The following is a 16,697-nucleotide window of genomic DNA, read 5'->3' as shown; positions in this document are numbered from 1 at the left end:
GAAGTTGATAGGGGTCTAACATTACTCCCCCCTTTCAAATTCACCTTGTCTTCAAGGTGAAGGTTAGGATAAAGTTTCTTCATTTCATCATAATTTTCAGTCACATACTGTAGCGTAGGTAACACCCCCATTTGATCACCCACAAACTTTTTCAATTGGGAGACATGGAAGACAGGATGAATAACAACACCAGCTGGTAATTCTAGCTTGTAAGCTACCTCACCAATTTTCTCCAGAATCTTGTAAGGCCCAAAATACCGTGATGACAGCTTTTCATTCCTTTTACTTCGCAAAGTAACTTGTTGGTAAGGGCAAATTTTCAACAACACCAATTCACCAATTTTAAACTCAACTTGACATCTTTTACGGTCGGCATACAGTTTCATCTGTTGCTGGGCCAACAAAAGATGTTCACGTAAAGCAGCTAATGTTATATCCTGCTCACGTAACTGCTCATCGATTGATGACTTCGATGTGCCACCCTCTCAATAAGATAACAAAGTCAGCGGCTTCTGGCCATACACCACTTGGAATGGTGACATATCAAGCGCTCTCTGATAGGTGGTATTATACCAAAACTCGGCCCACGACAGCCACAAAATCACATATCAAGCTCTCTGATAGGTGGTATTATACCAAAAACTCGGCCCACGGCAGCCACAAAATCCATTCCCTTGGGCGTTCATTACAGAAACACCTAAGATAAGTTTCCAAACCTCTATTTACTACTTTCGTTTGTCCATCGGACTGTGGATGATACGCCGTGCTTTTACGGAGCTTAGTACCTGCCAACCTGAACGACTCATTCAAAAAATGGCTGAGAAACACCTTGTCTTTGTCATAAACAATGGAGGAAGGAGAACCATGCAGTTTAACTATTTCTTTCACAAAGATATCCGCCACTGACTTGGTTGTATAAGGATGCTTTAAGGCTAGGGAATGACTATACTCGCTGAATCGGTCTACTACGACTAGTATCACATCACAACCCTTCGCCTTAGGTAGCCCATTAATGAAATCCATAGAAATATCACTCCAAACTTGATGGAGAATTTCCTGTGGTACTAACAACCCAGCCGGTGATAGAGCCAAACTCTTATTATGCTGACAAATCAAACATGCTTCACAACGTTTCTTCATGTCAAACTTCATTCCCTCCCAGTACAACTCACTTGCCACTCGTTTATATGTTCTTAGAAAACCAGAATGTCCTCCCACCACCGAATCATTAAAAATATTCAACATTGATGGAATTAAAGATGAGGTTTTAGAGAGAACCAACCGATTTTTGTAATGCAGAAAGCCATTTCTCAATGAAAATTTACTGTTCTGTAATCCCCCATCTGCACACAAAGCAGTTGTTATTTTCTGCGGTTTCTCATCCTTCTCTACCTCATCTTTTATAATTTTCAAATCAACCAAATATGGAGCCGAAATAACACTCAACTGAATATCCGGAGGTTTTCTAGACAGGGCATCAATTGCTTTATTTTCCAGACTCGGTTTATATACCACTTCAAATGAGTATCCTAACAACTTAGATACCTATTTTTGATACTGTGGTTGAACAACTCTCTGCTCCAATAGAAATTTAAGTGATTTCTGATCTATTTTTACAACAAACTTTTCTCCCAACAAATAAGGCCGCCATCGTTGCACAGACAGCACAACAGCCATCAACTCACGTTCATACACTGGTCGGGCCCTATCCCTCATTGACGAGGTATGACTGTAGAAAGCAATGAGTCTTTTAGATTGAACTAACATAGCACCTACTCCGTAACCAGAAGCATCCGTTTCAATTTCAAAAGGATGGTCAAAGCTAGGTAATGCTAACACCGGTAAAGTCAACATTGCAGTTTTCAACTTCAAAAATGCTTCCTCAGCCTCTTCATTCCATTTAAATCCACCCTTCTTAAGTAATTGGGTTAAATGAGCTGCTATGGAGCCATAATGTTGAACAAACCTCCTATAGTAACCCGTTAACCCGAGGAATCCCTAAATTTCTCTTATGTTTGTTGGACATGGCCAGTCAGCAATAGCTTTGATTTTATCAGGATCAACTTCAACTCCTTCCCTCGATATGACATGTCCCAAATATTCAATCTTTAGCTGGGCAAAACTACACTTTTTCTTATTAGCATATAAAGCATGCCTTCTCAATGTAAGAAAGACCTTTTCAATATGGCCGACATGGTCTCTCTCATCCTTGTTGTAAATCAAAATATCATCGAAGAACACCAGAACAAACTTTCTCAAATACGGTTTGAAAATAGTATTCATCAAGGCTTGAAAAGTGGCCGGAGCATTAGTTAATCCGAACGGCATAACAAGAAACTCATAATGGCCCTCATGAGTGCGAAAGGTTGTTTTAGGAATGTCCTCATCAACCATTCTTATCTGATGATACCCCGATTTGAGATCTATTTTTGAGAATACAGTTGCTCTGTTCAATTCATCAAATAACTCCTCCACCACTGGTATTGGAAACTTATCAGGGATCGTAGCATTGTTTACTGCACGATAATCGACACAAAAACGCCAGCTGCTATCTTTCTTTTTGACCAAAAGTACTGGACTCGAGAAGGACTATTACTTGGCCGAATAACCCTTGAAGATAACATCTCTTCCACCAATCTCTCCATTTCTGCCTTTTGTTGATAGCCATATCTATATGGTCTTACATTGATTGGGTTAGTACCCTCTTTCAAATAAATATAATGCTCAATCTCCCTCCTCGGTGGGAGCTGCTCAGGCCACTCAAAAACATCCTCAAATTGCTTTAACATCATTTGCACCGGCCCGGTTTTAAGATGTACTGTCCCTATTTTGCACTGCTCAATTTCCTCACAAACTTCTACCGCCTTACATTCGATTAAAAACCCTTTATCTTGATTCCCCCAAGTTTTAAACATACTCTTGAGTCTGATTCGAGCTTTTGTAAGAGTAGGATCCCCCTTAACACAGATTTGTTTTCCTTCCGCAGAAAATGTGAGCGTTAATTTTTTCCAGTCAACCATTGTTACACCCAAAGAATTGAGCCATTGCATACCCAAAATGACATCCACCCCACCAAGCTCAATAAGTGGAAGGATTTCTTCTTTCACACTCCAATTCTTTAATTGAATTTCTACATCTTTGCATACTCCCTTGCTTTGTATTGCTATCCCTGATCCTAAGATAACTCCATAGTGAGCAGTTTCTTTGGTTGGCAATTGTAAAATTTTACCAACTTCTTGGATATGAAATTGTGAGTAGCCCCACAATCTATCAAAATAATCACTTCTCTTCCTTGTAACTTACCTCTAACCTTCATTGTTTCAGGATCGTTTAATCCAACAACAGAGTTAATAGACAACTCTGCATAAGCCTTCTGTTCTTCCTCTACTTGCAGCACTGCTAATGTCTTCTCTTCAGTTGCATTTTCTTCAATTATCTCATATTCTTCACCCTCTTTTATCACCGCAAACATCTTCAACTCGCGTAATTCCTTCATTTTACATTTATGATCGATCGAATATTTTTCGTTACATCCAAAACAAAGCTCTTTCTTTTTTCGAGCTTGAAACTCGGCACCCGACAATCTTCTTGAATTCGTATCTTTTCAAACTTCGGCTGTACTTGAACTCCTCAAAGTAATGGTATGCATAGGAAACAGTGTTTCCTTTATTGTCAATCGCATTGTTGTCGGCCGCTCCTCTGTTATTCGCTGTAGTCTGAGGGGGATATTTCTCGCCCACAAAGCCATTTAAATTCACTTCGTTTCTGATTAACTTTGTTCTCAACAAGCTGTGCAACTTCCATCATTTCGACCAAACCTTTCGGTCGACAGAAGGCTACTTCAGCTCTGATCCACGGAAATAATCCATTCATGAACGTATCCTCAATCACAGATTCTTGAACATCAAATAATGGGGCGACTAACTTATCAAACAAATTTCGATATTCATCAACCGTGGTTTCTTGTTTGATTCGAAGAAACTTCCCTAATATTGTCCCATCCCTACTCGATCTAAACCTTACTAACAATCTTTCTTTTAGGTTTGACCAGCTAAGGAATTTTTCTCTTTCTTCTTGAGACCGATACCAGTTTTAGGCAGGTCCATCGAAACTTATTGTAGAAACCAACATTTTTTCCAAATTAGTAAGCTTATGGATTTGGAAATACCTTTTGGCGTAGAACAGCCATGAATCTGGATCATCTCTGCCGAACACTGGCATTTCAACCTTTTTTAATTTGTTTCGATCCGGCGCGACTTCATCGATCTCTGTTTTTCTTTCGTTTCGGCCATCCCCAGCATTTCGGTTTGATTCAGCCAATTTACTCGATGTCGTTTCATTCTCTTTTCCTTTGATCGTCACAGAATCACGCGCAACTGATTCAGTAGTTCGATCACTAACTGCAGACCGATCTTTCACCATAGTTTCCATTATCATTAGTAACATTTGTTGTTGTTTATCAGATTGCGATCGCATCGTCTCTAAGTTCTTTGCGATATCGTTTAAACTCAGTTGGGCATCTTTCCTAACTCTTTCTTCATTACTGCAATTTCTTGGTCGATCATCTCCAGCCGTTCTTCGATTTTGGTCTGAACCATTCTTCCTTCGATCGTGGCTCTGATACCAATTTGATAGAACTCCTATCTTGATTTAGAATTTCTTCTTTATTACAGTAATGAATTACAATCTGAATTGATGATCTATCAACTCTGAATTACACTGGATTGATCTTGCTCTCAAGAAACAATCATCAGACTTGCATGAAAAGTTCACTACCCACTTTCCTGCCCTATCTTCCTATTTATACTCAGCAACTAACCGACTCTCTCCTCCCACATTTAACACATGTTAATTATTTCTTTTTATTTCTTCTACTATAAACGAAGTTGATAGTGGGTCTAACATTATCCTATCGTTAGAATGTAAATTAAAAAATTGGAACTTAGAATGATGTAGGTATGATTTGCAATGGAAATTTGGACTGAGACACTAGGTCTCAATTCTCATCCACCATTTTTTATTTTGGGCAACAATTTCTTAAAGAAGAGGCTGATCTTGGTTTATTTAAGGGATAGGTTGACCAAAAAAAATTGCATTGGATGTATGGAAGCATCCAAAATATCTTCACATAAAATTTTTAATGAACTGACTACATACTTTTGCAATGCGCAGTGTTGATTTAGGAAAGAAATGAACAAAATTCACTAGAGAATAAATATAAAGCAGATGTTATTGATTTGGAGAAATTCATGGTTGGTGGCTTCTAGACTACAAATAAAAGAAAAAAAAGGTGGATTCCAAAACGATGATCAATCAGATTCAAATAATTTAAAGAATCAAATTAATTTTTCATGAGAAAAATGATTAGTAGCTTCTTGGAGAAATCTAAAAAACTTCATGGAGAAAAAAGACAAAATGTAATGTCCATAGAGAGAGCTAAAAAGAAGATTACTAGCTTCATGGAGAGGCCTAAAAAACTCTCTCATACATAAGCAATGAGATAAAGCTCAAACAGCATCTGCTTTGTCTCGGATTTGGAAAAAGAACAAATATGTAAAAAAGTAGTAATAATGTTATATGAATAGTGCTATAGATCCGATTGAAAATGTTATGAAAAATAAATCCCCAAGCAGAAAATTTTAAGGTCCGAATTTAAGTCAAAGGCAATAGTGTACAAGAAAATTTGGTGGCGATTGTTTTAATTGCAACAAATGGACCTATTCTAGAGGTCATCCAGAGAACTTTTTTAGAAAAGAAAAGCTTAAGTGAAATGTGTCCCCACCTGAAATTTGCATGTCTTGTGAATAATTGATTTTTTTTTTTTTTTTTAATTTGATTTCATGAGTTTTAAGGACGTACTGTGCATGAAATAACAATTGCAGCCAAGTATGTACGTAGGTTGCAACCACACAAAATCCTTTAAAGGCTCGAGCTAAGCATGAAAAGTGAAGGTGAATGACACTCAAATGAATTCACATCTCGCGCCAACATTATGCTTGAGAAGTTGAAGTAGTCTTAAAGAAGGCCACATTGTGCCCTACATCTGGACCCTTTTGATCAAATACATTGCTAGGGATGCACATGTGATCGAACTTGTGTTTATGAGTCGATCTTTGAAATAAAGGACTCGAGACTCTTTATCCTTATGCAGTTGATAACTGACTTTTCCTTTTCGATGTTTGGCATTAATTAACTCGATTGTACTAATAGTTATGCCTATAAACTCTCTTTCTAGCTCTTCTCTAATGTCAGTCACTTTAGGTTCTAGATTAGTGTCCTAATCACAAGTGTTTTCTTTCAAAGTTCCCATGAGCATGTTTCCTCTAGTTTTTCTCGTTTTCAACAAAGTGGACAATGTGCTACTTTGAATCATATTTTACATCAAAGTGTTGGAACTTTACTGGTTAGTACCCAACAAACATTCTCAAGTTATTGATTCTCTTAGTATATGGTCTTGAATACATAAAATTATTCTAAGATTAGTCTCTACATTTTAGATCTTATAAAATTCATGATCATATTTTAAAGCTACTAGACTACAACAAGACAATAGAAATTGAATGTTGCAATTTTCCTACTAGACTAATTTTAACAAACAAGAGTTATTTGACTCACTTAGCAGTTCTTTGAGTTCTCATTTAATTTTTGAAGACGTGACTTCATGATCTCTGTAATAGTTTTTTCACATGTTACATTGCGACCATAACAAATATTATGTACTTTTTGTATCAATTTGAAGCAGAAGCAAAATCAAATTAAATTTAATAAAGGATTTTTCCTTATAACAATCTCGCCTCTGGGAGATTTTGAAATATGTTTCTAGATTTTTGCTTGATATGATAGGAGCTTGTTCTTGTTCCTTCCATGATTTCTTTTGAATGAATGTGGGAGGATAGGTCTCATGCATGTAACAGTCGCTTGTGTAGTAGTTGTTTTGGATGCAAGATTCTTTGGTTTTATTGCTAGCTTGATTTGGATGATATGAGAGAGAAAAACAAAAGGTAGAGATGTCTCAACGGGCTTGACAATTTAGTTACATGAGACTTCCAAAGAGAAGTGTTCTGTATTTGAACTTGTGTTTTGTGTAATTTGATATATCTTTAATGATTTTCTTTGTTGAATATGTACGCTTAATATGAGGAAGCAAAACATTTGAATGTTTTTGAAATTGAAATCTTGGAATAATATTCATAACTTTAAAGGACTTGTATCTTCAATGGTATTCAACCTAAATGCTTAGAAAATCTTTTAATTGTTGTTAGAACTCTCTCTAGGCTTTTTCAAATTTAAAAGTCATGCACCGCTCAAACGTAGAGAATTTCTCTATTTATAGAGTTTTCGTATAAGTATTGTGGACTTGGACGGCTTGGCTCTTGAGTTAAACTAATCAAATTTTGGACTCGATTGACCTTTAAGTTAAAAAATTCCTTTTTTTTTTTTTTTTTTGCTCAATTGGACTCAGCCATTAATACTAAACTTGACCAAATTATTTTGTATGATCATCAAAATCGACCAACTTAATTATATCTTTGATTTTAATTCGTGACTCATGTTAACTTTTAATTAGTCTAAAATTTGATTATTTAAATTGTGTCATTAATTTAAAAAATAACACAACAATTTAGGCTTGTTCTACCTATAATATATATATATATATATATATTGAAAGCATAGTAACTAAGTATAACCCTAAAAGCTTTAAGAATCTATTCAAAACTTCTTAAAGCACACGTACAAAACAGAACCCAATATGAAGTTTAATTATAAAACTAAACCATAACATATAAAATAACAATATAAATACACTTTTTCTTTTATGAATAGGTAATTAATACAGTACTAATTAATCCACTACAATTTGAACCCTAGAATGGCTTCAAAAAGTTTGAAATTACAACTTATAAGGCTTTATTATTATTATTATTATTATTATTATTATTATTATTATTATTCTATCAAATCATGTTTGAAATTACATGGCAGATTTTGATGGGAAAAATAATAATAAAAAAAGAAAAAGAAAAGAAAGAAAGAAAGAAAGGAATGTGAGGATGGAGAGTGTAGGAATGAATGAATGAAACAAATAAAATAAAAAGGGGGTGGGGAGAATATTTTATGTTGGTATTGGGCATGAAAAGGAGAGATACTTAAAAGAGTGTTTGTGTGTGGATATTTTGGGAAGAGTGAACAAAGATTTAAAATATTGAAGCATGTCAAAAATAATACTTAAAAACACAAACAAACAGTAGATTGTATAATCTATTAGTTTTAATTTTACTATCATAGTGTAAAGTTGAATTCTAAAATGACGAATCTAACCATCAAATAACGGTACAACTTGAAATTATAGTCTCAAACTTATGTGATTAGGATTATGTATAAGTATATAGTTGTAACTCCTGGGATTTGAAATTTGTGGAAAATAAAAAGAAAAAGAAGAAGAGATGAGATGGAGGAGTAGGAGAGTGAGAAAGGGGAGGTTGGAGTAGAATCTAACCTTGAGAGACATTTTGGGTACAAACAACAAACAGAAGGGGGACAAAAGATTGATCAGTTTGGCACAAAACCAAGTAAAGGGGAGTTTTTGAGATGAAGGCCAATATGATTAAATTTCTGACACCAGGATTCCCCACACTTAGTGTTTTTTATATTTTCTTTTCTTTTCTTTCAATTTTCTATTTCTATTTCTATTTCTATTTCTATTTCTATTTCTAATTCTAATTCTAATTCTAATTCTAATTCTAATTCTAATTCTAATTCTAATAATATAAACATCTCTCTCTTTTTTAATTTCTTTCTATTTTTAAATACAAATCCTTTCTTTATCTTTCTCTTTTGACCATTTCCCATTTTTCCAATTCCTTTGCCTTTGTCTGCCAAAAAGCATTATCACTATCTCTACAACTCTATACCTATTGTTATTATTATTATTATTATTATTATTTGTTTTTATAGTATGGTTTTAAAATATTTATATTATATAGTACATTGGGTATGTTCTCTGTAGAATTCCCATAGTTCCAAGTGGGCAAATGGGTGTTCTCCAACTGCAACATTTGAATATTCCTCTCTCTCTCTCTCTCTCTCTCATTCCATTTCTTTTCTTTCTTTCTTTTTGGTTTGGTTAATGTTATAATAATATACATTTTTATAGTCTTTGTACTTTCACTTTTTTCTAGCATTTTTTTTTTCATTTAGTATCTCACTAGCTATATACTTATATAATAATAGTTACCCTCCCTAACTATATGTTTGGTTTTATTTTTATACAATAAATTAATTTCATTTTGTCTTAGGGTTAGGGTTTGGAAGGTTTAGGGTTTAGTTTCTCATTTGTTGGTAGTGATAAGTTAAAACTCTATCAAATTTCTTATAAATTTTAAAGAGGAATATAATTACAAACTTTCTCCAAAAAGAAAAGTTCATTAATAATACTTATGTCATGTAACAGTAAGAGACTAAATTTTAAAAAAATGTTACAATATAATAAAAGACGACTCATTTGAAAACTATTCCCTTTAACAACTTCATTCACTCACCTATATATACTTCATGCCTAATTAGTTCTTTAATTTTACCAAGGAAACTTAATCATAACTATATTCTTTTCATATATAAAAACTAGATAGTAACAAATGAAAGAACGAGGACAAATACATTATTAAATGGTATAATATTATTTGTTTTAGAATAGTTCCAAATATTGAAAAAAAATATTAGAAGAGATAGAGAACACTCCAAAAAGAAATTTACATATATATAACAAAAATTAGATCTAACTTTCAAAGTCTAATAACGATATATAAAAGCCTATCAAATTTTGATAATATATTTTGTTACATTTTCAATTTTTTTTAAAGAATTGTTATATACACTTTCATTATTATTAGTTCTAGACATATGCTACCGATTACAATTATTTATTAGTTAATTTTCTTAAAAGTCCAACAGTTTAATATTAGGGTTGGTTTTGGACTCTCTATTATCTCATTAGTTAATATCAGTTTTGCTTCCTCAAGGTTTAGGGTTTTCTTTTTGAGAAAATGATTTGGTAGAGTTGAGGGGAGAAAAAGAAAGAAAGAAAAGAGAGAAATAATGTCTTAAAAAATAACAAAAAAAAAAAAAAACTATTGTATTTAAATCCTCTCCAATTTATGGCATGTGTATCTTTTTTTTTTTTTTTCCGGTGCATAAAAACAAATACCTAATTTAAAAATATATTTGAACTAAAACAATAATATCTTTGTTCATTATTTTTGGAAACAATTATTTGCACTTGTTAAAGGATCAATATGCACTTTACAGCTTCCAAAGACCATATAATCCATCATACTCTTGTAATTAACATAAATTAAAATGAAGATCATATATACGCATTTGCCAAGTATCGTAAATTTAATAAATATTTTTTATAAATATAACAAAATTTCATATCCACCATTCATGGAAGGATATGTATTTGATTAACTTAATTTTTGTCTCAAAATTAGAAATTTAAATTATGATATGTATTTGATTGTTCACATTTAATTAGAATTAGGTACCATATAAGGAAAATTGAAAATTGAAAATTGAAAATAAGAAAGGGAATTATTAGAGAAAAAGGATAATGAGAGGGATGGAGATGTATATTGGACAAATTAGATGAACATGAGGGTAAAGGAATTTAAAGTAAATATAATGATAATTATAGTAGGACCTATATATATATATATATATATATATATATATATATATATATATATATATATATATATATATTCATTTTCCTCACCCTCTCTTTTAGTCAAATTGACCCTTTTGGCCTAAAAGAACTCAAAAGGCATGAAGTGGCCATTTGCAAACCCAATAAAGGGACAAAGCATAAGTGAATTAGGTGAAGTGGGGTTGGATTAGTTATCTTAATTAACACTAAAGCAACTATCTTTTTATTTCTACAATTTACACAAACACATTCTTTCTCTATCATCCATACAAACAAAAACACACAAAATCCAATTAATTAATATTGACCCAAAAAGAAAGAAGAGTTATTGTTCAAAGAAATCCCATTATGATCATTAATTATATTCTCTTTTCAATCAGCCTCCATTTGAGACTGTTTTTTTTTTCTATTTTTTTTTTAAATTATCACTATTGAGAGATATACCTATTCACCACCATTCAATTAGTAATAATATATCTCTAATGTTTTGGTTGAAGATATACAACTAGTTTAATTCATTGAGTTTAAGTTTATAACAAAATGAAGGTTTTATTTTATAGAGTTAGTACAATGGGAGAAAGAGAGATCGAAATATAATAAACTCCGTCATATATGAATAAGGATAAATTTTTAATGCATGATTGTTACGTTATAGTTGAATTTTCTCGATAGTAAACATTCATTCATGATTCAAAAAATACAATTTTTAAAGAGACTTTTTTTTTTTTTGGTTCTTTTGTCTCTAAGTTTTGAATCTAACTCGTTTCTATTTAGTTTTCATGTAGTAAGATATTACATTTTTAGTTCTTAAGTTTTGTGTTTGATATATCGATTTGGTCATTTAATTAAGTTTTGAGTTTTATTTCAATTTGGTCATTATATTTCTAGATTTGTACTTTAAACTTTGATTTTTTTAAACTAAATACTCATTCTCAATTTTGACATTAACATCTAATAACTCAAAATAATTATGAAATACAATTTTAAAAATTAATTTAAACAAGATCAAATTGAAACAAAATTCAAAATTCGAAGGATAAAATAGTAAAATCCAAAATAAATAAGTTAAATTGAAATGAGAGGTTAAAAGTTTTGAAACTTAGAAACAAATAAAAACTAAACCCTAAAATGTAAGAACCAAAAATATGTTTTTTCCCCCTAGTGTATTAAACTATGTCTTGTTAGCCAACCAACCACATTGTTTTAGCCTTTTTCCAGTTAATTTCTTGAAGGATGTTTGAGATGTAGAAAGATGAGATGGGGATGTGCATATATGTATTCTTGTTTTCTTCTTTTAAAAAAAGAAAAGAAAGAAAGAAAGGAGAGGGGGGGTGTGTGTGTGTGAAGATGGGAGGGGGGGAATCCAAATGTTTCCAAACACTCCCAAACAAAATGAGTTTCAGAATAGAAAAGTAAGGTTTGCTTTATGACCCACAAAAGGAGAGATTTCAAAGCACACACACCTTAACCCCCCCCCCCCCCCCCTCCCCTACCCTAACTTAATGCTTTTCTTTTTACCCTCTCTCTTCAAATTAAACCCTAAAGTAAAATATATATATGGTAATTATTTTTAATTTCAAAAAGAAATTATTATTATTATTATTATTATGTCTTTCTCCAAAAGTCCTTTTGTTTCCCTTTGTCTTTGTGGGGCTTTTGAATCCCCAATCCCCCATTTCTGATTTTGACCCAACTCTCTCTCTCTCTCTCTCTCTCTCTCTCACCTTCCTTCCCCCCCCCCCCCCCCCCTTCAAAATCTCTCCTTATATAATCCCTTCCTTTTCCTCTCTTTCCCTTCACCCATTCATCTCTCCAATTTTTGTTCTTTTTTCTTTTTTCCTCCTCTTCTTCTTCTTCTTCTTCTTCTTCTTCTTCCTTTTTTGTGATAATTAATATATGCTTTCAATATGCCTGGCTCCCTGTATGCCATTTGTAGAGCGCTCACCGTCATTCCCGATGGCCTCCGCGCATGGCGTATGAGGAGCCAAGCATATCCATATCTATATTTCCTATTATATATGTATGTATACCCTCCTGTCCTGTTTTCAAATCTCTAATCTCTATAAAAGTCTTTATCTTTTTCTTTGTTTTTTATTTTGAAAATAAAATACGCACGGTTGAGGGATCATTGGATGCATCGAGCTTTTGCAACACTCTTATTATGCCATGATATTCTTTTGTTTTTGTTTTAACTCTTATTTTTAAATTATTTGAGCTATGTTATTAGTCGCCTTGTGTGAATATTGTTAAAAAAAGCGTTTCTCAATGTTATGTTTTGTGTACTTTTTTCCTATTAATGGACGGTGAATGAAGAAGAGAATTTTTATTTTTTTCCATCTTTTTGCATTTTCTATGTTAAAGTTTTCCGTTTTTTACGGGCTTCTATTTACTGTAGTGTTAGCTTAATTACATTTGTTTTTTTCAAATTAATAATATTATTATTACAGCTAACCCTAATTTCAAAAGGCTGATGAAAAATCAAAAAGGGGAAGAAGAAAAACCCTAACTTCAAAGATTTCATCTCCATTTTTCTTAATCTAGTTTACATTGTATTTCACTAAAAGAGGTACCTTTTTATTTTTATTATTATTATTATTATTTTTTACTCCTATTTTCTTCTTCTTCTTCTTCTTCCTTAAGAAATTTAGGGTTTTTTTCTTTTGATGTGATGTTTTTTATTTATTTTATTTTTTGCAGAAAGAATATCACAGACTCACAGACAATAGTACGTCTTTTATTTTAGGTGTTGGACCATTATTATTTTCCTTAAGTTTAGGGTTCTTCTGATTTGGAAATTAAATTAATTTCATTTTATTACAAACTAATTTTTCTCTTGTTTGGCAGTGGAATTTATATATTTATTACCTAATATATGCAAATTAATTATATTTAAAACTAAAAATACAAATAATATAAAAAACAAGACATTGTGTAATACATTGAGTTTAATGTTTATGATATTTTGTTAAGGCATGGGGTGAATGACATATTCTTAATTGTTTTAATGTCATTGGGAAAACGCAATGGAATCTGGATTATATGTTATGAATATAGAAATGTAGAATAGCAAAAGGAGTGCTCGATCGACCGAAGATCTGATGAGTTTAAATCTGATCGTGCGGTGATGCGTGTTCCAGAAGAAGGGAGAATCGTAGATCTGACCAACACAGGGGATCCCAAATAGGTTTTTTTTCTTTTCTTTTTTATAGGGTTTATTATTCTTGTTCCTTTTTGAATATATAATCTTAGTTGGTGTTTATATATTACAATGGAAAAGATGTGAGTAACTGAGTATAGAGAGAGAGAGAGAAGGGATTCTCTCTTAGCTTAGGGTTATCTGCATAGCATCTTAGCCCAAATAGCTACCCATTTTATTACATTATCTAATGTAATCATTTGTATTTTTTTTCCTCTAAACACATATATCTTCGAAGTTGTTTTTTTTTTTTATTACGGAAATTTGAATATCTAACCAGAAGGAATGAAGTATATGTCAAATACTGCTTAATGAAGGGTGTTGAGCATGTGCAAGAACTACATATTCCCCAAAAGAAATTATCATTAAAGGGAATAATGTAAAATTTTGTTTTTTTTTTCTTTAATGAAAAAATTTGATAGACATGCAAAAATGATTAATGAAGATTAACTAGGGTACTCTTATAACGAGGGATGCTTAATCTTACGTAATTATATATTTCTTCATCTTCCATTATTTCCCACGGCTCTCCTCCAACTATCCTATATGAGAAAGAATATGTTATGAATGTGCCAATCTAGTTATGTAAAACCTCATCGATTTATTTATTTATTGTACGTATCTTTCTAAAAAGAAGATTAACTAAGGTAACTTAAAGAGGTATGATAAGGAATAAAGGCCTTGCTTATTATTCGACCGTTTTCATGGTAATACGATAATGCTTTTGATTCTTTAGAGTGTGACGAAGGGTATTGAGAATATCTCAACCTAATCAAAATAGAGTGCATCTATATTCTAACTAAAAAAAAAGGAAAATCTCACTATGTAGGGGTATGAGAAATTAACAAGAATGCCAAAATGGGACTCTCTTAATATATGTTTGATTTGAATTTTTTTTAAAAAATGCATGTTTTCTGATCTAATTCTTAATAATCAGTAATCAGTATGTTTTATCGTATATCTCAAATATTCAATAGGATGTACAATTGTCGTGATGTGATTGGTTTGAAAATAGGAAAAGGGAGAATAATTATTGTTGGTATTTGTATAATTAATATAATATTATGATTGTATATATATATATATATAAATATAAAAAGAGAGAGGGTCTCAAAGGCCGAGCACAGGTCAAAGGAAGGACACTTTAAATTCTTCAGACAAAAGGAAAATTAAGGAGACAGAAGAAAACCAAAACCTTCTTTTTCCTTCTTTCTTTCTCTGCCAAAAATTTTCAAGCTTCTCGGCAGCTGACTGATCAAAATGACTAAATATTTTTATATATAACAAAATTTTAAATTCTATCCTTATTACACGTTAATAGGATTCTATATTAGTATTTACCATTAATAGATTTTGTTATATTTTATAAATATTTTGATTTATTTTGTTACCTTTAAAAATAGTATAAAATATTAGTATATTCGATCAGATTTTGTTTGGTGCAAGTGGTTCACTGATGAATTGCATATATAAGTTGCAGGTTGAGGTAATTTCACTTTAGCACTTAATGAAGATTTCGTAATTTCTTTTTTTCTTTGTAAAACATTCTTCTAAAATTGAGATTTATTGACATAGTCTTTATTCTTAATTTTCTTTTTTCCTACTAGTAGATGGTTTTTCAAAACCCATATGACTAAAGTTGGTGTGCCATGTGTGTAAAACTATTTCACAGAATATATATAAGTATAATTAACCAACTTAGCTCATAAAGACTTTGTTAAGAAATTAAATTTTACTATCAAAGATAAATCTATTAAAAAATCGACACAGAATTTAGTGGTTTAGTAAGCGTATAATTTTATTATTAAAGAGAATAATATCACTCTATAATATAAATATTACAAATATAGAGCAAAATTCCAATACTTGATTGTTTGAACTATATGATCATATTAAAGATACCCCAGTAAGACTATTGAACGTCACTAGTATAGTAATGTTCTACATTTTTCACTCTTGACGCATGATTTAATCATAATTAGTATTGTAAAATGTTATTTAAATTTTAAACCATTCTCAATTGGTCAGTCTATTAACAATAATCTAATAAGTATCTTGGAGGATTATGTCTCATCTACCCAACAATTAGGTGAATATTAGTTTAGGAAAAATGAAGCTTCTTCTGTGATGTGTGATCTCTCTACTTTCATGGGATAATAAAGTTTATATAAGTTATTAATATATAAGAGAGGAGATGATATATTTTTTTTTTTTTAATCTTTTTTCTTTTTAGATAACAGGGAAGAAGAGGAGATCAAAACCCTAAACAGTATATAAAAGACAACAAGTAGTGGAAGAGAAGAATGGATTGAAGATCATTGTCTCACAAAGTAGCTATACTGACAAGTTATTTCATTTTCATTACTAACTATTATTTTTCTTCTTTATAAAAAACGATAATAGCATAGTAAAAATTCAGTTTCTACTTTCTTTATAAATTATTACAAATCAAACTTTTTTTTATTAAATAAAAGATTAAACTATAGACCCTGATAACTATTGATTAATAACACATACAGTATGTTACTAGTTAAACTATGTTTGCTAAAACAATAATATAAACATTTACTGCACAATGTGTATCCATGTTAAAGAGGAAAAACTATACTTTTCAACGAACTTCATTGCATGATAGAAGACTCATTTAAATTGATTTTTTTAATTATTAAAAACATTTTTTTAAACACTTACTAAACTTATAGTGTTCAATATATACATAATATATACAATAATTTTAACCTCCCAAAAAAATTAAGAATAACAAACAAACGATTAGAAAGGTTAATTTGTTGTCAA

The 16,697-nt window shown here is 31.4% G+C and overlaps 1 non-coding gene across 1 annotated transcript; it reads left to right on the top strand.

Moving 5' to 3' along the window:
* The first annotated feature begins 12,604 nt into the window (after window positions 1-12,604).
* On the top strand, window positions 12,605-12,706 carry MIR160B (microRNA MIR160b). Its single transcript, NR_120787.1, has one exon. It is a non-coding gene; the product is annotated as a microRNA MIR160b (primary transcript).
* The last annotated feature ends 3,991 nt before the right edge of the window (window positions 12,707-16,697 follow it).

Source organism: Cucumis melo, chromosome 3, assembly GCF_025177605.1.
Source record: "Cucumis melo cultivar AY chromosome 3, USDA_Cmelo_AY_1.0, whole genome shotgun sequence".
NCBI lineage: Eukaryota > Viridiplantae > Streptophyta > Magnoliopsida > Cucurbitales > Cucurbitaceae > Cucumis > Cucumis melo.
This window is presented reverse-complemented; position numbering and strand designations above follow the sequence as displayed.